Raw genomic sequence first — 15,816 nt, forward strand, 5'->3', positions numbered from 1 at the left:
CGTGGACACAGCCAGGATGCACACCCAGAGATGCAAGGGGAAGGGACCGACGGTCCCCGGGGCACTGTGTTGGGTGCTTGACATATTAATACTCCTGCTAATAATACTACTATAGAAGCTGAAGGACAGCTGTAGTCACATACATTGAATGCCTGTTAAATCCAGGTTTGGTTCCTGGCACTTAATTAATTAAACTGGTTCATCTTTCCAGCCGCCCCGTGGGTTAGGTTTTGCTGCTACTTCATCCTCCAGCCAAGGAAACTGAGGCACAGAATGGGTCCAGAGTCACACAGGTTGAATGGAGGACAGGGACTTGGGCCCAGCCAGTTTGCCTCCTCCCAACACTGGGAGGCAGCGGTGATCATCTCCATTTTACTGATGGGGAAAGTGAGAAACAGAGAGGGCTTGAGTTTGCCCAAAGCCACACAGCTGGCTGGTCAGTGGCAGAGCTGAGTTACAATACCCCAGAGGTATGACAGCTCCAGAGTCTGCAACAGCGTGGTGTCTCCTTATTTTTAAGTTCATCCCTTTCATGGGATTTTTTTTTTTTGAAGTCCCCTTCTGTTGGCCACTGTTCCTGCCTTCCTGACCTGAGAGGATAGTAAACTTTGTCTAATAGATGCAGATCTGCCATCTACAGAGCTCACATGGACCATATACAGAGACCAACACCTATCTCCCTTGGTTTCAGGTCAAACGAACCCACGCGGACAGTCACCAGAATCATGGCATCCTGGTACCCATCGGACACTCACTTTGTGTAGGCTGCGTGCACAGGAACACCCCTTGCCTCAAATGTTGGGAAACTGGGTTCAACAGCATTTAACACAACCAACATTTCTCAAGGGTCTGCTCTGTGCCAGCACCGGGCAAAAAGTGGTGAACAGAATTGAATACTTCCCTGCCCATCTGCAACTTACGTTCTAGTGGAGGAGGTGGACGTTAGTCAAATAACCATGCCTGCAGTGACACATTGAAACTGTGACAAGAGCTACAAGAGAAGGACAATTTATGGACCAGCTGGACTTGGCCAGCGAGATTAGGGGAGGTAACCCAGACAAAAGGACCCTTGAGCTGAGAATCTGAAAGATGAGTAGAGGTTAAGTCAGCAAGGAGGGAAAGAAAGGGCATTCTGGGTGGAAGGAACAGCTCATGTAAAGGGTTAATATATGTTTTCCCTTCAAATCTGCACTGTGAGGGGAGTATTAATATCCCATTTTATAGATGAAGCAACTGAGGCTTGGACCAAGGGGAGACTTGCCTAAGTGCAGGGCCCCGGTCTTAATCCAGGCATGTCTGATGCCAAATTTGATGCTCTCTCTGCTCTTCCACATTGTTGCTCAGAATTGATTTTATGGGATGATGGGAGGGAAGTTTTCTTGGGACAAAATAATGCAAGCAGAGCTTTTTAGGTTGCTTTGGTAGAAACCCAACTCGAACTGACTTTAGACAAAAACTTCTGTCTCATGTAACAAAAATCCAAGACTAGATGGCTTCAGGCTCAGCTGGATCCAGCTGCTCAAACAGTGTCACCAGGGCTTGATGTGTGTGTCTCTCTTGTTCCCTGACCCTGCTTCTTGGATGTTGGCTTCACTTTCAGGCTCCACAGGATAGCTCCTGAAAGTCCCCTGCTCAGCCTTTCCTCACTGTTAGCCATCCTGGAATAATCAAAGACTCCTCTTTCTCAACCGCGCTAGAAAAACACCCCTGGATTAGCTCCAATTGGACTAACTTGGTCATGTGCCCATCTCTGAACCAATCAGTGTGGCCAGGGGACCGAAATGTTCTGATTGGTCAGATCTGGGTCACATGCCCATCCCAGACCAATCAGTGAGGCCAGGGGGAATGGAATTCCCACGCCCACCTCTGACACCTTCACAAAACTGCTGTAAGTGCTCTCAAAGGGAACCATTGATCACACTCTCATGGTGATCACTGGCTTCTCTTTCTTGAGCACCTGCGAAGTGCAAAGCACATTAACATACCCTCATCAAGTCCTCCAACAGCCCTGCGAAGGAGGCATTATCATGCACGTTTTAGGGATGAGGAAACGGAGGCTCAGGGAGGCCAGGTGACCTGCCTGAGGTCACAGTTACAATGTAGCAGAACCAGGATTTGAACTCAGGTCTATCTACATCTGACTCAAGAATCAAATTCACAACCATGACCTTCTGTCCCCTTTCAGGATGTCTCGTGATTTACATGGCTGGTTCTTGATTGATCAATGTATGACTGGTTTCCAATTTCTTAGCAGCACCGGGCATTTGCACGACTCTGAGAGTGAGTGCTCCCTTACGTTTTACACCCTAGGTACCTCGCTTGCCTCAGCCTAGTCCCAGTTTTGTGTTTTTAAAATAACAGACAATATTTTGATTCAACAAGTCTTTATTGAACACCTAGGATCTTAAGTGATTCTCTTTCTAGGCAGAGCCTGGGAAAGGGAGTCACAGGAAGCATTTTACTGAAGGAGCATTTGCAGGAGAAATCTATGAGTGGTGGGGGGAGCAGGACGGACCAGGGGAAGGAGCTGGGTGAAGACGTGGTTTGAGCCAGAGTCCAGCCTCAGCCTGATCCCCTGGGGAGCCTAGGGGAGTGAATGGTACCATGAGGTTGCCCCCACTCCTAAAGCAAGTGACTGATGTTTTGTTCTCCGTATCAACTAAGCTTTGGCTGTGGGCTGCCCAGGGGGTGGAGCGACAAACCCCACGACTCCACGGCAGCTCCTGTTGGTAAGAGGCCATGTCTCTGGAGATGGAAGGAAGCGAAAGCCTTCAGCAGCCAGCCTGGTAATGGGGGACAGGTGCTGGGAAAAGGCGATCTGGGTGGGGTACCAGTAGCATCTTCTCCACCTACGGTGAGTGGGGCACTAGCGGGTACTTACCCACTTCCCGGAGAGTGGCTGTCATGTGACTAACATTCCTGACCCATGACGAATCTAATTCTCCCTGCAACCCTATGAGGCCGAAACCACCCATTTAACAGATGAAGAAGATGAGGCCCTGTTGGTACCAGAGCTGAGCAGAACTCATAGCCCACCTGCTATCCCGCAGTCCAGTCCCCAGGCCTGGCCGGCTCCCGGCCGTGCGGTCCGCGGCCTTGGAGAAGGTCAGCAGGCAGGTGGCCGGCTTTAATGGCTCCGGCATTGTCTGACATTTGGGTTTTACTCTCTGTGCGAAGTGCGCTAATTACTCCAGTCTGCTCAGGAGTCCAACTTAACTACCACTTAGATTTTATGGAGTTCTTTGGGGTTGCCATTTCTGCGTGACTTCTGGAGACCACGGGTGCAGAAGGCCAACGTGCCCCTTTGCCCATCTCCGGCCAGCGGCTGCCGGGGACTCAGGCCCGACTGCAGCCACGCGCTGCGGGCGCCTCCCTTACCCGCACTCCCTCTCTGTGCTGGGCACACACCACACAGCTCGGCCATCCCCCAAACACTCCAGGAGCTAGGCACAACAATGCACCCCCATTTTGCAGATGATAAAACAAGTTCCAAGAGGACTGGTTGCCTAGCTCCCAGGCACCAGCTGTGTGACTTTGGGTACCTCTCTGAGCCTCAGTTTCCTCATCTGTAAGATGGGCGTAAAAACAGTACCTGCCTGCTAGGCTGGGCAGGGGGATAAAATTTAAACACTTAGCACAGGGTATGATGAATGGCGAGCTCTGGGGACAAGCTGGTGACTTTCATAAAGGTGACACCAGGGTCAGCTTGGGGGCACTAGTGTACATCCTCACTGCCCACCCCACACCCAGCTTTCTGTCCCCCCCAAATTCACATCCCTGGGGCTTTGCTCCTGTCTCCCCTAAACAGCAATTGCTCTTAAACTCACCCGCCTCAGCAGGTGTCCTGAGTCCTCCTGGCTGGGGTCTGGCGAGATTTCTGCCTTTGCGGGGAAAGTTAGGCGCTGGATCAGGGAATCAGTTTCAGGGAAAAGGAGGGGTTCTCAGTCTCCCCAAACCATTGCATGTTAGAGCAAGAAGGAACTGTCTTGTCCTCTCCCTCCCCTTTTCCCATGCCCCAGAGAAATGGCATCAACGAACATTTGTTGATGAAGGAAGGAAGGAAGAAGTCACACGTGAAAGGCTGAGACAACATCATCCAAGCCTCGGCCGCGGGGCTGGGTTTTGGCCAAGAGTGCAGCTGCTGCTGAGGCCACATGGCCTGGGCTCTGCACACCTTTGGGGGCAGTGGTCACAAGCCACGAGGTGATAGGTGGCCTTGAAGGAGCAGGGTAGTGGCCCTATGTGTAAGACACAGTCTTTGCACCCACGGAGCCTGGGGGTGGGTAGGGGAGACACACACAACCATTCTTTGTGATAAGTGTAACCATCACAGTGGGAGGAACTTTTGTGGAGCATTTTTTGAGCTTCCACTCCATGCGAGGCACTGTTCAAGGTGTTTCATTGAATCTTCTTGCTCACCCTGTCCACCCTCGTTGGACAGATGAGGCAATGGAGGCTCAGAGAGGTTCAGCAGTTTGCCCAAAGCCACACAGGAAATGGTGGACATCGAAGCTCGTCTGGTCCAGAACTGCGTGGCCCAGACCAGGGAGCATCCTCGTCTTCAGAAGAGGCGGGACTGTGAGGCCGGAGGGGGTCCCCTCTGGAATGCGGCACCTGGGATGGCAGCGGCCACAGCAATGTCCACCCAAGCCATTAGCTTCTTCGTCCACTCCCTCCTCCTCCGCGCCTCCTCCCGGGATGGGCTTGAAACCAAGCTTAGCCCCTTTGTGTTGTGTCTGGAAAGCAGACATCCTGTCCCCGTGGGGGTTCTGGGTTCTGCTCTACCCCCTGCCTGTCCCCAAATTCCAGTGGCTTTCAGCGCCTCACCAGGCCCTCCAGACAGCTGACATTTTACACCGCCCCTGTGGTCAGGCTCCGGGCAGCGAAAACAGGATTAGCCCCGTGGAGGCAGATCACGTAATTAAACTTCCGGAGGAAGGAAGAAGGCTGTCTCCTCTCCTCTTAAAAGGGGAGCGGGGGCTCCTGATGGTCCAGGCTGAGAGATTTTACCCCCCGTCATCAATTCTGACTCAGCGGAAGGCCAAGAACATCCATCCATCCATCATCCTCCTCCTGTCCACCCACCCCACAAATACTGACTGAGATCCTCACCTGTGCCCGGCACTGTGTGCTCTCCGGGGTAGATAAATGGGGGACCACCCTGGCTCACACGCTTGGTTTGGCCAAGAGAATGTTCCAGAAGTGAGGCTGCACCAGCTTGGAGACTAGACCTCAAGACACCTCGAAGCTTCCATTCTTTCTCCTGTAGCCCCGCCCCCACCTGGAGGATGAGCCTGGGCCAACCTGCTGGGGGAGGAGTGACCACGTGGGGGAGAGCCAGGTCCTCCCCGCAGAGGCCATTCTAGACCAACTGCCAAGCAGCTGACCCTCAGACACGCCAGGGAGGCCAGCCTCCGTCAGCAGAGCCACCTACCTGACGCGCAGTGGACCACAGAGGCACGACAGAGCCCGGACAGCCAGCATCATGACCCGTAGACTCACCCAGTGCTTATTGCTCTAAGCCACCAAATGCTGGGGTGATTTGTGTCGCAGCATTCTGACTACAGATTGTTTTTCTACAACCTGCCTCTTTAAAAGCTTAGGAAGCACTTTTATTTTTTTTAAACACAGGAGAAATTGAGACTCTGAGGCATCACCCATGGTTAATGTGGGCGACAGTCAGTGGTTCTCTTGTAATTTTCTCTGGTTTCTCTTGTTATTACGATTGAGAGATGACAATGTGCCAGAATCCTTGTATGTAGCTTTCCCTTGGTCCTCTCAATAACCCTGTGACATGGTGGGCGTTATTACCCCCACTTTACAGATGGGGAAACTGAGGCCCAGACAGGGGTGTGATTTGCCCAAGCCCTCCTTGGGACAGCCCTGGGATTTGAACCCCCTCCCTCTCACCCCCCAGCCCTCGGGCTTCATCTGCCTTTGGTGAACGTCAATGTTACCTCCCATACCTTGTGTTTTCATGGTCCAGGTTCTCCAGAATGTTCCCATCTGTTATCGCTGGTGTGTGGGAGGGGTGCAGGTGGTGAGCAGAGGACGGCATTCTTATTTTTGTTTTCTCAATGGGGAAACTGAGGCCCGGGGAGGGGGAATGTGGGGACCTGTCCAGCTGGGACCGTGGGGCTGCCCTCCCTCCCACCTTCTGCAGCTCTGCTCCCGTTCCTGGGTCCCTTGATCGGAGCCCAAAGCCCCAGCCCTCCCTCCGGCCCTCCCCCAGGCTTGTCCCCCCAGGGAGCGCTGAGGAGGACAGTGATGGATTTGGGCCAGCCTTCATTTTCTTCCTCCAGCCTCGCATCCCGGCTGCCTCTCCCCCCACCTCCTCTTCTCCTCCTGCAGACGGATGACAAGTGAGAATGCCTGTGACCCAGAGAAATTATCTTCCCTTCTCTTTCACTGCATAATTTTCTGCCCTCTCGTCTGGACAAGCCTGGGTGATTTTTAGCTACAAAAAAAAAAGGGGGGGGGGAAATTATCATTCAGGAAAAAAAAAAAAGGAGGAGGCTCCTTGCTATCCGACAGACAGGCTGTCTCCTGGGTGAAAATGAGAATCTCCTGCCTTGCGAACTCTGGGGACCTTCGAAGGGGCTGGGTGTTCACACTTGCAGGGTGACTGCGGGCACCCCGGAAGGCAAGGCCCACGGCCCCAGCAAGTTCCAGAGGTTTGAGGCAGCCGCAGGTTCTTCTGGGGGGACCTCAGTGCCCACCCCCATGTGGGTGCACACCTTGAGGACATCCAGGGAAGACGGCACACCTGTGAGAGCCCCAGAACCACCTAGCAATCCAGCCTCATGGTGCGCAGGACCCCGGCAACTTTCCCCCCAGTTTGTGGCTTTCTGGAAGGTTCTCTCCCTGCCCAACACACGTGCACAGGCACACACAGGGTCTGCTCCACAGGTCAGCAAGAAAAGCATTATTGGCTTCCTTTTTAAAAATCTCTATTTTTCTGATTTAAAATGTCAAACATTACAAGCAAAGGGCCACCTGTTTTCTCAGTCCTGTAAGTAGCCACTGCCTCTGGTTTGGTGCCCATTTTTCCAGACTCTTCCATTCAGACATCATGATTATAAGAATGTATACACACACACACACACACACACACACACGAGACACAGAACTCCCTGAGTTCCTCACTCAGCACTGCCACTTACTGTGCGGCCTTAAATGAGTTACTTAACCTTTCTGAATGTGTTTCCTCATCTGTAAAATGGGTACAAGTCAGGGATTGTACACTGTAGGGAAAATTAAATGAATGAACAAAGGTAATGTGCTTAGAACAGGAGCATTCAATAAGCATTAGCCATTATTTCAGTTTTCAAATTATGTATGTAGAGCCCTGGACTCTGTTGGGCACATCGGGTGGAGGAGGGAGAGGCTCGGGGTACACCCTCCCCTCATCCCAGCACTTGAATCACATTAGTCTCCCTTTTGTTTTATATGTTGTGAGCTGTTTGGCAAAACAGATTCTTCTGCTTAAAACGAAACAGACAACACACACACACACATCCTGGCTGTAAAGCCACTAGCATTGGGGTTTGGGTGAGGGTGTTATCGCCAGACTGAGCTGGTCTAATCCCAGCTCTGCTGTGTGACCTTGCAGGAGTGACTTTGCCTCTCTGAGTCCCTGTATCACCGCCTACAAAATGGAGCTAAGAACAGCACCGAGAGATCTTGTGAAGCATCACTGAGATAACGTGTCTGCGTGACACCAAGCTGTCCCGCCTAAGAGGAGCTGCTGCTGCTGGTGGTGGTAATATCAGCTCTGGGCGTGACTTTGGAATGGATGGGTGGGGAGTGGTTCTTGTTCAGGGTCTAGAAGCAACCGCGGGATGTTGTGGGCAAAGCAACTGTTCTAAACCCTATTCCTCTCTCAGACCTCCCTCTCCCCCAACCCGTGGCTGTTCCTTTGGGGTCAGAGGTGAGCCTCTTGGGGCGATGAAGGCCCTGAAATGATGCCCACGCACACCTCTTTTGCATCCACTGAAAAATAGTTCTCTTCCTGGCAAAGATCTTAGCTTTCTTCAGATACTCAAAGTGGTTGTTAATCCAAGAGGTAAGAACTTCAGAGGCTTCACGTGTGCTCCCTGCTGCCTGCAAAGTCCTGCTTCTCTACCGCCGGGCAGCAAGGGCTAGTATTCTCTAAGGCAGTGTTCTGAGGACCCTGGGGGCCCCGGAGACCCTTTCCGGGGGTCCGGGGGCCCTCTCTTCTCCACTTTGCATCTTTGTTCCACCTGGCTTTCCTTACACACCTCAACCGGCACAACAGATCACAGTGGACTGAAATGCAGAAGCAGGTTTGAGAACCGAGGTGTTTTCTCTTAAGCCAGGCATTACAGAGATGTGCAAAAACATAAAACCATGCCACTTTGCTCACTAAATTGCAAACCCTGACTCTCCCATAAGACATTTGCTGAGAAACATCTCCAGGGACCACAAGGAAGCTGAAAATCTCAAGGTGGCCCTTGAAGGAAGCTGGTGATAGAAAAGGGTGTTTCTTGGCCAACCAGCATGGACCACTGAATACATGAAACCTTTTTCTTAAAGGAATAGGTTCAAAGGATTCAAAGTTGACTCTGGACAGACTGCTGCCTCTGCAGGTTGGAGGTTAATAATCAGGGCATCCATCCGCCTCGTTAAAGAGGTTAAAATTCTTCCTCTTTCCCTCAGTTCCCACTGTCCCTGGAGAAAGGGGAGCATCGTCTGCTCACCTGAGGAAATGCTGACTGCTCTTGGAAGGCATCTAGGTTCCAAAACACAGCTGTGAGGCCTGAGGCATCTCTTTCCCATATAAGCCCCAGGGTTCCAGGGAAGTTAGCTATGAGAAGGCGAAACCCTGCCAGGCTCTAAGTGGGAAGGGCAGAGGTTTTGGGGTGAGGGGGAATTTGCGGGTGACTCTCTACTCTCAGACCTTGTTTCCAGAATATTCCAGAACATTCTTGGGGTGTGGTCTGGGCTCTGTCGCTGAATCTCCATCCGTCAGGGTGCTAGAAGGAAAGACATGGTAATCAGGGAGGGTTTGGTAAAGGAACCAAGGTGTGAGTGAGGGGAAGAGACCTCAGGAAGGGGTGAGAAGTCCCTTGGGGCGAGCAACTCTGCTTGGAAGGGTCAAGGTGTCCAGAGGGTTCCTGTCTTCTCAGTGGGGGCAATATCACCCCAAAGGGGCAAAGATTGCTTCTCGCGAGAGGAAACCAATTTTACTCTATTTATGAACTGCAAATACACACACTGTATATTTGTGTATTCCAATTTCATGCGGTGGCAAGGAGATGGTGATTAGGGGGAAAAAACTGTCTAGAAAGTCTCCCTAAAGGATGATGATGAAAAGAGGCTGAGAAACACTGCTGTGGGTGATGGAGAGCCGTGCGGGTCAGGGGCTGTGGCCTCTCTGGGCGGAGACAGTCATGGTGACCCCACAGCAGGGGGCCTGAGGTATCAGTACCCCAACCTCTTTTTCCTCCCGCCTCTCACCTTCCTCCAGGGCCACACACACCTGGGAGCCCCAGAGGGGTTCTGCTGACACGGCGCCTCTGGGCCGGCCTCCCGGGCACAGAGCAGGTGGATAACAGTAGATTGGAGGGGGTGGGTGGACCGGATGGTGTCAGCATTTGATCCTGAGTTAATTTCCACCCCTTAGAAGCTGAGCGATTTTGGATCAGATCTACTTGACACCGTTTTCGGCCTGACTTCCCAGCTCTCTGCTGGAAACTTTATCCCTCTCTCCCTCTCTATCCAAGAATCCACGGAGTCAGACGGTGTGTGGATACATCAATCATGATATCTGGGGCGAGATAATGGATTAACAAGGAGATAGGGGTGTGAAATGGACAGTCACCCTGCAGGGAGGTAAGCTGAGGGATGTACAAATGTCATGTGAAGTGAGGGGAGGCAGGGAGAGGATTCCAGCTGGGCGAGGCCCTGAGAGATGGGGAGTGCTTTTCACGCCGAGGCTGGTCTGCCTCTGTGCCCCTGTTCGTGCCATTCCACCTTAGAATGCTTATCCTTCCCCTCTCCATCTGCTTCAGTTTGACCCATCTAACCTGAGATCCATCTTTTCCACAAAGCCTTTTCTTCCCTGAGGTCTGTACCAACTTCTTGCTTGAGATTTCTTGGAGGTAGAGACAACCCCAACTTTCAATCACTTCTGGTATCCCGTCTCTCAGGACATGTGGAAAACAACTGAGACAGAAGCCCCAGGGCCAGGCTGGAAGCTCCCTGTGTGGTAGTGGATCGGCTCATCAGAGTTATCAGTTCTCAACCCTGGATGCCCATCACAAGGACCTGGGGGGCTTCGAAACATCACCAAGTTCCCAGATGAGTTATTCCAGAATCCTTGGGAGTGGGGTCAAGACATATGTTTATAAGAAACTCCCCAGGGAATCTTAATAAGCAGGCAGGTACAGGATGAATCACGTAACAGACTCTATAATTGGACGACACACACGTGACTGTCTATAGTCTTCCTTTAAAAAAAAAATTGAGATAAAACTTAAAATGCACATTTCCATGAATTTTTACCTGTGTAAACACCCATGTACCCACCACCCAGATCAAGACATAGAACATCCCCAGCCCATGCCAGGCTCCCTCAAGCCCCTCTGTCACTGTCCCACTCCCCCGGAGGAACCACTGTTCTGATTTCTATCAACAACCATTCATTAATTTCACCTCGTCTTCAACTCTGGCCCAGTGGGATCACACGGGGGTTTTGTGTCTGGCCTCCTTCACTCAGTGAACACTGTCTGTGAGATTCACCCGTGCTGTTGTGTTAGATCCGTTGTTTCTTTTTCATTGTTGACAAGTATTCAGTTGTGTGAACGTGCCACAGTTCATTTACCCATTGTTCTGTTGGTCGACATTTGGGCTGTTCTGGGTCTTCAGCTATTGCAATCAAAGCTGCTCTGAACATCCTTACAGAGATTTTTGTGTGTGTCTACGTCCCGGCTGTAATTGTACTTTTTTCCTTTCTCTCTTCCCTTTGCACCCCAAATCTAATTTTTGATCGTCAATGTTCGTAAACCAGCAATTCGTTTGCGTTAAGAAAAGGAAGTCAGAATAGTATGTGTCTCCTAGCTTCTTCCTTGAAGTTTTTGTCTTTTCAATAACACCAAGGCCCTGGGCCACTTCCTCCAAACTGCTGTGTCTTCAAAAGCTCCAGATGATGCTAACAGTGACATCAGCTCGATCTTCAGCATTGACGCCACATCTGGAGTTTTCCAGGCATGTGAACGATCACATCTTGGTTGAGAGGCAGCTGAAAGCACACTTCCTAGTAGACAGCGTGGCCGTCACGATGTTCTTGATTCTCAGTTCTGGCAGCTATGTTGACAGCCGTCTTTTATGTCAATAATCCTTGGCACTCAGATGATTTCAGCACCCAAGATGGTACGTACATAGTAGGTCTTCAACAAACGTTTGTTGATTGAATGTCAACCTGCTGCAAGCTCAGGCAGAGAGCAGTGAGATCAGCATCTACACTGCGGAGCTGGCACCTTCCCCTGGGGCACAGTGGCTTCTCTTGGCCCAGCTGGACCTTGACCTCAGCTGGGACTGGATTACGGGGGCAGGACCGGGATGGCCCCGCTGTCAGATTCTAGGAACCAGGGCTCACACGTTCATCCCACCTGGATGTGACTTGTGCTTTCAACCATCCACATTTCTGAGGCCTCAACTCTAGGAAATCTGGAGTTTGTGGCCATTGTATGATTTCTATTTCAATGATTACCTTTGCTTACCAAGGATTTATGTGGTTCTCTCGAGAGAACACAAAACACTGAATACATATCTTCTTCTCCTCTTCCTCCTCCTCCTTCTTTTAACATTATGTAAAGAATTTGCACATTCTCATAACTTTTCTTTCTTGTTCCACAAAGCATTGCTTGTCACAAGGCGCTTCAAAACCTGGAAACCCAGGGGACAGCAGAAAGGTCTCTGCAGGGCTCGTGCAGAAAAATTTTCTTTCTCTTACTCTTGTTCACGCTTTATCACCTTGGGCCCTTTCTCCATCCAGGTTCAATAAACACATGAGTTAAACCCCAGAAAGCAATCTTTCTCAAATAGTGATGTCTGTCCACAAAACTAGCTTTTGGATGAAATAAGGATCACATGTGAAAAAAGAATCCTTGTTGATTTTGATTCATTTCCCCTTAGCCCTTCCCAATAAATACGGAACTTGAAGTTGAGATATTCAAGCAAACAGTAGGTTCATTTAACCATCAATGACAGCTCTTCCATATCCATTGTTCCATGGTAGAATCTCAAGGCTGCTGCTCTTGAGCTCAGACTCACCCATATTGTTACTCACTTCTTTTGGGCCCTAATTCTTTACTCCATGTACCAGCCCAAGGGGTGCTTTTGACAACAAATAGCAGAAAACCCAACTAACTGTGTCTTAAATGGGGGCCATTCTTCTTTTATCATGAAAAAAAATCTGGAGGGAAGTGTGGCTTGTCTGTTTTTGTGATTCTCATGGCCTTTCCCTCAAGGTTGCAAAATAGCTGCTGCAGCTCCAGGCATCACATCTGAGTTAAAGGCAAAAAGAAAGGAGGAAGGGAGAGGGCCTATCGTTTCACTCTCTCTTGATCAGGAAAACAAAAAAAAATTTCCTGGGAAGCTTCTAGCAAATTTCTGTGTAGGTCAGATTGGCTAGAATTTTGTCTCAGACTCCTCTAGCTGCCGGGGGGCTGGGGAAGCAAGTGGAAGGCAGCACAGGCCAAGGAGATTAGAAATGACTGGTTAGCCCCAGGCACCTGCCGCATCCTGTTTCCATCCTACCTCCCACACTTCACTCTTACAACATTGATGTCTTTCCTGTTTGAATGCATCGTGAGCCCTCGACAGTTGCCTCTGAATCTCTCGAGCCCATTCTGCACATCATCCGCTGTGTTCCAAGAACCCTGGCCAACTCTGCGTCCTTAAGGAGAGGGGCCCCTGCTTCTATGAACTTGCTTGTCTCTCTGCCTGAGATGTTGCTCATCCCCCCTCACTTCCATCATGTATAGGTGGTCTCTTTCGAGTCTTTAAGTCTGGGCTTAAATGTCACTTCCTTGGAATGGCCTTCCCAGACCAAAGTCAGCCCTTTCGCTAGCCTTCATCCCTACCTGAAATTACACATTTATTCCTATAACTTGCCTTGCCTTCTGCTTTCCTGCCAGACCTCAGGAGGTAAGAACTTTCTGTCCGGGCTGTACGCACTTGCCCCGGGCAAAACACAGTGCCAGGCTCTCCAGAAACATTTGTGGAATGAATATGAATAAGTGAAAGGGAGGAGGGAAAAAAAAAAGCCAATAGTCTCAGAATTGTTGGCAGATATTGTCAAATGGGGACAATGGTTCAAATAAAACCAGACCTTTACATAACGGCACTCTTGTTAGGAGTGAGATGTGTGTACACACACGTGCGTGCACACACACGTGCACACACACACACATAACAAAAGAAAACAAGAATTAAAAAGCTGAGGAATTCTGAGGCATAATAAAAATAAAAGACACCCTCAAAAAAAAAAAATAGAGAAAGAAATTAAGACCCCCTCATACTTCCCACCAGCCCTTTTGCTTCATTCCTGTTTGGGGACCACGAGGGGGAAGCCAGGCAGCCTCAGTGGACAGAGAACAGTTAATCATTTGCAGCCCTCTCTGATTTTTAGGCTCCAAGGCATTTCTTCTCATGTGGCCCCAGGGCTGCTAGCTTGTGCCAGTCGGACCACGGCACGGAGGGACCAGGCCGTATTTCACCTAAAATGCACGTGTGCACCTTTGTTTGGAAAAATGCTGGCCTGAAAATCGTCCCACCTCTGTGAGAGGGGTCTCGCCCACGAAGGCCCCTGGAGGTGCCCCGTCTCCACCCGGGCAACCTCCCACCTTGACGCTCCCCTCCTAAGAGGTCACCTGCAGGCCAAGTTCATTCCCACTAAACATTCACTTCCAAAGCCAGGGCTGTGTCTCTCATCTTTGCCACTCCGGCGCCTGGCACATAGTGGATGCTTATTAAATGCTGGGTGTGGTCCCGTTGAAACCCCACTTTCTTCTGATCACTGGGAAGACTCCGCCCCTCCCACGTGAAGCTTATGCAGTTCATTCTTGTCCCAGCAACTCCACACCCTTTTTGGCACAGGGTCTGTGCTCTGCCCGTCGGCGCCCAGCCTGCAGGAGCTCCATAGAAACAGACCCGCAGGGGCAGCTCTCTGAACGCCAGGCACAAAGTCCTTGCTCCCATGAACACTGAGCGAAGGGAGCTGATGCTTCTTGTAAAAGCAGATTAGGAAGAAGCTTTTGCCTCTGCAGTGTTCTGGATTTGAGAACATCAGCTACACGTGAAGGGAGATGTGAGGGAGGCAAGCGGGTGGAGAGAGGGGCAGGGACCAGGGTCCTCGGTGCCGCCGAATCATTTCCAGAGCCCTCTGGGTGGACCTCCCAGGCCACTCTTTATCTCCGTCCCGCCTGGACCACCTCCGCTGGCCGTGATGTCCCCTGCCCGTGCACAGCGCCCAGCGCCTTCTCCGGTTGCTGGGTTCCCTCTGTCCGGCCAAGTTTGCATCTCTGGGGCCTCCTGCCACCCAGGTTCTGCTCTGGTCCCAATTTTCGAGGGCGTCCTGGGAGGGTGAGCTGAGGCACTGAGCATCCGCAGCCGGATGTGGCGTGAGCCACCCTCTCTGCATGTCTGGGTGGCCCCAGGTGACGTTCAGGGGAGGTGGCTGCGGCCAGGCAGCAAGAGGGCAGGACTTTGGTAACATTTCCCCTTTCAAGGACGGGAGGGCCACCGTCCGGCCTTGACCGGAGCCCACGGAGGAGGCCCAGGCCTCTCCTCCCCAGCGACACCGTTCTCACAACCAGAAGAGGGAATCTGAATAAAGAGGAGCCGTGGGAAGAGAGCCGCCACCACCCCACCCCCTGCCACCGCCACGGTTTCCAGGCGACACGCGGGCTGTCGCGGTCGCTGTCATACAAACCCTCTTCCCGTAAGATGGCGGGTCCCATGGGGAGAAGGGGTGAAGAGGAATATTTTATCAGCCGTGTACATATGTAACCAGAAATGGGGCTGAAAAGCAAAACCTCGTTTCCCTGAATAGAGCGAAGGAGGGCGGAGGGAGAGGGCTGGCGGGGCGGCTGGAAGGGGCTTATCTGCGCCAGGTCAACAGCCAGAACACGGACGGGACCGCGGGTCTCACCCTCCGTGTTGTCAGCGTAACGCAGACGGCTGTTCCGGGCACGAAGTTTAAAAGCCATCTTGTTTTCGTATAAGAATCTGATATATATATATATATATAGTGAAGGAAAAAAACCAAAGAAGAAGAAACATTTAAAAACTGCACAGGAACAGGAGGGCGATTCTCCAACAGAGAAGGGAGCCGAAGTTCCCGTTCACAGGCCACTTGTCACTCGTGGTTTGAGGATGGCTTTGCTCCTGCGGGGAGCAAGCCCTAAGGGCTGGCCTCCTGTGAGTTGAAGTTCCAAGTTCATTCTGCAGCCGGGGCGAGCCAGTGTGGTGCTTGGACGGAGAAAGTCAGGCTTCCCCTCAGGGTCTGAAGAGGCAGAAGGCTGTCCAGGCACATGGGATGGAAGGTACAATCTCTCCTCTGCTCTGAAAAAGGCAGCATCTCTCCCCTGCCTCCATGAGCACCATCCTCTTTGGATCTAAAGCACGAGGGGAAAAATACAACAAAATAATGTGCTGAAATGCTTGCTTTGCCCAAGGATTGAGTGCGAAAGGGACCAACCTGGCAGCCACCGGCCGGTCTGCCCAGGGAAAGGGACCGCTCAAACGGCGTGTCGTGAATGAGGCTGGTTTATCGGTGCTGCTTGGTGT

The 15,816-nt window shown here is 51.4% G+C and overlaps 1 protein-coding gene across 2 annotated transcripts in view; it reads right to left on the reverse strand.

Annotated features, from left to right (window-relative positions):
• Positions 1–6,482: 6,482 nt before the first annotated feature.
• Positions 6,483–15,816, reverse strand: part of RBM19 (RNA binding motif protein 19) — a 132,083-nt gene continuing 122,749 nt past the window's right edge. The window contains exon 25 of one of the 2 annotated variants that reach the window (XM_031442856.2): positions 6,483–8,996. The gene's annotated coding sequence lies outside the window, so the exon portion shown is untranslated. The other variant, XM_031442852.2, reaches the window with a different exon arrangement.

The sequence above is a fragment of the Camelus dromedarius genome, chromosome 31 (genome assembly GCF_036321535.1).
Source record: "Camelus dromedarius isolate mCamDro1 chromosome 31, mCamDro1.pat, whole genome shotgun sequence".
NCBI lineage: Eukaryota > Metazoa > Chordata > Mammalia > Artiodactyla > Camelidae > Camelus > Camelus dromedarius.